The following is a 7,663-nucleotide window of genomic DNA, read 5'->3' as shown; positions in this document are numbered from 1 at the left end:
ACTATAACATATCAGGGATAGATATGATGATCCTTGAAATATTCGCGTTGTTTGACACCACGAAAGTAGAAATCAAGAAGGAGCATCAATTGTTGATGGTTGATGAAACCACTAGTTTCAAGAAGGGCAAGGGAAAGAAGGGATACTTCATGAAACGGCAAATCAGCTGCTGCACCAATGAAGAAACCCGAGGTTGAACCCAAACCCGAGACTAAGTGCTTCTGTAAATAAGGGGAACAACCACTAGAGCAGGATTACCCTAGATACTTGGTAGATGAGAAGGCTAGCAAGGTCGATAGAAGTATATTGGATATACATTATGTTAATGTGTACTTTACTAGTACTCCTAGTAGCATCAGGGTATAAGATACCGGTTCGGTTGCTAAGTGTCAGTAACTCGAAATAAAAGCTACGGAGTAAACGGAGACTAGTTAAAGGTGAGCTGACGATATGTGTTGGAAGTTTTTCCAAGCTAGATGTGATCAAGCATCGCACACTCCCTCTACCAACGAGATTGGTGTTAAACCTAAATAATTGTTATTTGGTGTTTGCGTTGAGCATAGACATGATTGGATTATGTCTATTGCAATACGGTTATTCGTTTAAGGAGAATAATAGTTACTCTATTTATTTGAATAATACCTTCAATGGTCTTGCACCTAAAGGAATGGTTTATTGAATCTCGATCGTAGTGATACACATTTTCATGCCAAAAGATATAAGATAGTAATGATAGTACCACTTACTGGTGGCACTGCCATGTAAGTCATATTGGTTTAAAACGCATGAAGAAGCTCCATGTTGATGGATCTTTGGACTCACTCATTTTTGAAAAGTTTGAGACATGCGAACCATGTCTATTGGTGTATACACATGAAGAAACTCCATGCAGATGGATCGTTTGGACTCACTTGATTTTGGATCACTTGAGATATGCAAATCATACCACATAGGCAAGATGACTGAAAAGCCTCGGTTTCAGTAAAATGGAACAAGATAGCAACTTGTTGGAAACAACACATTTTTGATGTGTGCAGTCCAATGAGTGCTGAGGCATGCAGTGAATATCGTTATGTTCTTACTTCACAGATGATTCGAGTAGATTTACTTGATGAAACACAAGTCTGAATTATTGAATGGTTCGAGTAATTTCAGAGTGAAGTAGAAGATCATTGTGACAAGAGGATAAAATGTCTATGATATGATCATAGAGATGAATATCTGAGTTACGAGTTTTGGCACACAATTAAGACATTGTGGAAATTATTTCGCAATTAATACCGCCTGGAACACCATAATGTGATGGTGTGTCCGAACATCATAGTTGCACCCTATTGGATATGGTGCGTACCATGATGTCTCTTATCGAATTACCACTATCGTTCATGGGTTAGGCATTAGAGACAACCACATTCACTTTAAATAGGGCACCATGTAATTCCGTTGAAATGACACCGCGTGAATTATGGTTTAGAGAAACCTAAGTTGTCGTTTCTTAAAAGTTTGGGGCTGCGACGCTTATATGAAAAAGTTTCAGGTTGATAAGCTCGAACCCAAAGCGGATAAAATACATCTTCATAGGAAACCCAAAACAATTGGGTATACCTCCTAATTCAGATCCGAAAGCAATATGGATTGTTTCTAGAATCGGGTCCTTTCTCGAGGAAAAGTTTCTCTCGAAAGAATTGAGTGGGAGGATGGTGGAGACTTGATGAGGTTATTGAACCGTCTCTTCAACTAGTGTGTGACAGGGCACAGCAAGTTGTTCCTGTGGCACCTACACCAATTGAAGTAGAAGCTTATGATAGTGATCATGAAGTTTCGGATCAAGTCACTGCCGTACCTTGTAGGGTGACATGGATACGTACTACTTTAGAGTGGTACAGTAATCCTGTCTTGAAGGTCATGTTGCTAGACAACAATGAACCTACGAGCTATGGAGAAGCGATGGTGGGCCCAGATTACGATAAATGGCTTGAGGCCATAAAATCCGAGAGAGGATCCATGTATGAAAACAAAGTGAAGACTTTGGCAAAACAGCTCGATGGTCGTAAGGCAAATGAGTACGGATGGATTTTAAGAAGAAGACGGACGTGGATGGAAATGTCACCATCTATGAAGCTCGACTTGTTGCGAAGTGTTTTCCGACAAGTTCAAGGAGTTGACTACGATGAGATTTTCTCACTCGTAGCGATGCTTAAAGTCCGTCGGAATCATGTTAGCATTAACTGCATTATTTATGAAATCTTGCAGATAGGATGTCAAAAACATTGTTTCGTCGACGATTTTCTTGAGGAAAGGTTGTATGTGATACAACCGGAAGGTTTTGTCAATCCCGAAAGATGCTAATAAGTATGCAAAGCTCCAGCAATCCTTCTAAGGACTGGAGTGAGCATCTCGGAGTTGGAATGTATGCTTTGATGATGATCAAAGATTTTGGGTTTGTACAAAGTTTTATGAAAAACTTGTATTTCCAAAGAAGTGAGTGGGAGCACTATAGAATTTCTGATGAGTATATGTTGTTGACATATTGTTGATCAGAAATGACGTAGAATTTCTGGAAAGCATATAGGGTTGTTTTGAAAGTGTTTTTCAATGGAAAGCCTGGATTAAGCTACTTGAACATTGAGCATCAAGATATATAAGGATAGATCAAAATGCTTAATAATACTTTCAAATGAGCACATACCTTGACATGATCTTGAAGGTGTTCAAGATGGACCAGTCAAAGAAGGAGTTCTTGCCTGAGTTGTAAGGTACGAAGTTAAGACTTAAAGCTCGACCACGGCAGAATAGAGAGAAAGGACGAAGGTCGTCCCCTATGCTTAAGACGTAGGCTCTTCAGTATGCTATGCTGTGTACCGCACCTGAAGTGTGCCTTGCCATGAGTCAGTCAAGGGGTACAAGAGTGATCCAAGAATGGATCACAGGACAGCGGTCAAAGTTATCCTTAGAAATTAGTGGACTAAGGAATTTTCTCGATTATGGAGGTGATAAAAGAGTTCGTCGTAAAGGGTTATGTCGATGCAAGCTTGACACCTATCCGGATAGCTCTGAGTAGAGAGACCGGATACATATAATGGAGCAATAATTTAGAATAGCTCCAAGTAGAACAGTTATTTGGAATAGCTCCAAATAGAGCGTGGTAGCTACATCTAGGAGATGACATAGAGATTTGTAAAGCACACACGGATCTGAAAGGTTCAGACCCGTTGACTAAAAACTTCTCTCACAAGCAACATGATCAAACATAAAACTCATTGAGTGTTAATCACATAGTGATGTGAACTAGACTACTGACTCTAGTAAACTCTTGGGTATTAGTCACATGGCGATGTGACCTGTGAGTGTTAATCACATGGCGATGTGAACTGGATTATTGACTCTAGTGCAAGTGGGAGACTGTTGGAAATATGCCCTAGAGGCAATAATAAATAAGTTATTATTATATTTCTTTGTTCATGATAATAGTCTTTTATTCATGCTATAACTGTATTATCCGGAAATCGTAATACACGTGTGAATACATAGACCACAATATGTCCCTAGTGAGCCTCTAGTTGACTAGCTCGTTGTGATCAACAGATAGTCATGGTTTCCTGGCTATGGACATTGGATGTCGTTGATAATGGGATCACATCATTAGGAGAATGATGTGATGGACAAGACCCAATCCTAAGCATAGCACAAAGATCGTGTAGTTCGTTTGCTAGAGCTTTGCCAATGTCAAGTATCTCTTCCTTTGACCATGAGATCGTGTAACTCCTGGATACCGTAGGAGTGCTTTGGGTGTATCAAACGTCACAACGTAACTGGGTGACTATAAAGGTGCACTACAGGTATCTCCGAAAGTATCTATTGTTTTATGCGGATCGAGACTGGGATTTGTCACTCCGTGTAAACGGAGAGGTATCTCTGGGCCCACTCGGTAGGACATCATCATATGCGCAATGTGACCAAGGAGTTAATCACGGGATGATGTGTTACGGAACGAGTAAAGTGACTTGCCAGTAACGAGATTGAACAAGGTATTGGATACCGACGATCGAATCTCGGGCAAGTAACATACCGATAGACAAAGGGAATTGAATACGGGATTGATTAAGTCATTGACATCGTGGTTCATCCGATGATATCATCGTGGAACATGTGGGAGCCAACATGGGTATCCAGATCCCGCTGTTGGTTATTGACCGGAGAACGTCTCGGTCATGTCTGCATGTCTCCCGAACCCGTAGGGTCTATACACTTAAGGTTCGATGACGCTAGGGTTATAAAGGAAGCTTGTATGTGGTAACCGAATGTTGTTCGGAGTCCCGGATGAGATCCCGGACATCACGAGGAGTTCCGGAATGGTCTGGAGGTAAAGATTTATATATTGGAAGTCCTGTTTCGGCTATCGGGACAAGTTTCGGGGTCATCGGTATTGTACCGGGACCACCGGAAGGGTCCCGGGGGCCCACCGGGTGGGGCCACCTGCCCCGGGGGGCCACATGGGCTGTAGGGGGTGCGCCTTGGCCTACATGGGCCAAGGGCACCAGCCCCAAGAGGCCCATGCGCCTGGGGAAACCCTAAAGGAAGAGTCCCAGCAGGGGAAGGCACCTCCTAGGTGCCTTGGGGGGGGGAGGACTCCTCCCCTGGCCGCCGCCCCCCTTGGAGATTGGATCTCCTAGGGGCTGGCGCACCCCCCCCCCCTTGGGATCCCTATATATAGTGGGGTAGGAGGGCCTCCCAAACACACCTTATGCCTTTGGTGCAGCCCCTCCCTCTCTCCCAAGTTCTTCTCCTCTCCCGTGGTGCTTGGCGAAGCCCTGCAGGATTGCCACGCTCCTCCATCACCACCACGCCGTTGTGCTGCTGCTGGATGGAGTCTTCCTCAACCTCTCCCTCTCTCCTTGCTGGATCAAGGCGTGGGAGACGTCACCGGGCTGTACGTGTGTTGAACGCGGAGGTGCCGTCCGTTCGGCACTTGATCATCGGTGATCTGAATCACGACGAGTACGACTCCATCAACCCCGTTCACTTGAACGCTTCCACTTAGCGATCTACAAGGGTATGTAGATGCACTCTCCTTTCTACTCGTTGCTGGTCTCTCCATAGATAGATCTTGGTGATACGTAGGAAATTTTTTGAATTTCTGCTACGTTCCCCATCACCTTTCCCCTCCTTTCCACTGAAGCCCATTAAGGCCCATATACCTCCCGGGGGGTTCTGATAACCTCCCGGTGCTCTGGTATTATCCCGATCTTACCCGGAACCATTCCGGTGTCCAAATATAGTCGTCCAATATATCGATCTTTACATCTCAACCATTTTGAGACTCCTCGTTATGTCCGTGATCACATCCGGGACTCCGAACTACCTTCGGTACATCAAAACACATAAACTCATATTATAACCGTCATCGAACTTTAAGCGTGCGGACCCTACGGGTTCGAGAACTTTGTAGACATGGCCGAAACACATCTCCAGTCAATAACCAATAGCGGAACGTGGATGCTCATATTAGCTCCCACATATTCTACGAAGATCTTTATCGGTCAAACCGCATAACAACATACATTGTTCCCTTTGTCATCGGTATGTTACTTGCCCGAGATACGATCGTCGGTATCTTAATACCTAGTTCAATCTCGTTACCGGCAAGTCTCTTTACTCGTTCCGTAATACATCATCCTACAACTAACTCATTAGCTGCAATGCTTGCGAGGCTTATAGTGAAGTGCATTACCGAGTGGGCCCAGAGATACCTCTCCCACAATCGGAGTGACAAATCCTAATATCGAAATATGCCAACCCAACAAGTACCTTCGGAGACACCTGTAGAGCACCTTTATAATCACCCAGTTACGCTGTGACGTTTGGTAGCACACAAAGTGTTCCTCCGGTAAACGGGAGTTGCATAATCTCATAGTCATAGGAACATGTATAAGTCGTGAAGAAAGCAATAGCAACATACTAAACGATCAAGTGCTAAGCTAACGGAATGGGTCAAGTCAATCACATCATTCTCCTAATGATGCGATCCCGTTAATCAAATGACAACTCTTTGTCCATGGCTAGGAAACATAATCATCTTTGACCAATGAGCTAGTCAAGTAGATGCATACTAGTGACACTCTGTTTGTCTATGTATTCACACATGTATCATGTTTCCGGTTAATACAATTCTAGCATGAATAATAAACATTTATCATGATATAAGAAAATAAATAATAACTTTATTATTTCCTTTAGGGCATATTTCCTTCAGCCTCCCACTTGCACTAGAGTCAATAATCTAGATTACACAGTAATGATTGATACGTCTTCAACGTATCTATAATTTTTGATTGTTCCATGCTATATTATATTCTGTTTTGGATGTTTATTGGGATTTATTATACACTTTTATATTATTTTTGGGACTAACCTATTAACCGGAGGCCCAGCCCAAATTGATGTTTTTTTGCCCGTTTCAGTGTTTCACAGAAAAAGAATATCAAACGGAGTCCAAACGGAATGAAACCTTCGGGAACGTGATTTTCGGAACGAACGTGATCTAGAGGACTTGAAGTCTACGCAAAGCAATGAACGAGGAAGGCACGAGGTAGGGGGGCGCGCCTACCCCCTGGGCGCGCCCTCCACCCTCATGGGCCCCTAATTGCTCAACCGACGTACTTCTTCCTCCTATATATAACACTACGAGGAAAAGGCATGCTAGTGGCGCACCAGTTTTTCCTTCTAATGGCGCACTACTGGTGCACCACTAGCATCACGCCATTAGAATTAAATTCTAATGGCGCACCACTGGTGCGCCATTAGTATCTGATGTTCTAATGGCGCACCACGTAGTGCACCATTAGTATTGCCCACAGTGCGCCACTATTATCTGCTATACTAATAGCGCACCACATGGTAGTGCGCCATTAGTAACAGTTTTTTTCAATTTTTTTTTCATTTTTTCTTAATCTCAGGTCACTATTTCACATATGAAATATGCAACACATATATATACAACAAGCATCCATATAACAATCATATCCGACACACAAGTTTCATCATATATACATACATAGCCAACACATAGTTCCATCGTGACATATTACAAAAGTTTCACATTGTTCATGCAACACCGTTATCCATCAATTCACAAAAGTTTCACATTGATACAAAATAAGAACACAAATGGAAAAGAAGCACTCCATCCATGCAAGCTTTCGTGAATTAAATCAAATATGCAAAATGATAAACAAGAAGTTAGAAGAAGAAGAAGAAGAAGAGAAGAAGAAGAAGAAGACTAGAAGAATACTAGAAGAAGAATAAGAAGAAATATAAGAAGAATAAGAAGAAGACTATAAGCTTATTGTGTAAACTTGATCATTTTGTGCTAACATAATTAATTTTGGAGCTAACCTATAGGAAACTAAGCATATAAGCTCTAAGTTAGCATATTAGAGCCAATTTAGGTAAAATGAAGCTAACCTATGTCATTTTGGAAAAGAAGAAGAATAAGAAGAAGACTATAAGCTTATTATGTAAACTTGATCATTTTGTGCTAACATAAGTTATTTTGGAGCTAACCTATAGGAAACTAAGCATATAAGCTCTAAGTTAGCATATTAGAGCCAACTTAGGTAAAATGAAGCTAACTATGTCATTTTGGAAAAGAAGAAGAATAAGA

The sequence above is a fragment of the Triticum dicoccoides genome, chromosome 6B (genome assembly GCF_002162155.2).
Source record: "Triticum dicoccoides isolate Atlit2015 ecotype Zavitan chromosome 6B, WEW_v2.0, whole genome shotgun sequence".
In the NCBI taxonomy this organism is placed as follows: domain Eukaryota; kingdom Viridiplantae; phylum Streptophyta; class Magnoliopsida; order Poales; family Poaceae; genus Triticum; species Triticum dicoccoides.
The sequence above is the reverse complement of the archived record's forward strand: the minus strand, read 5'-3'. Positions refer to the sequence as shown.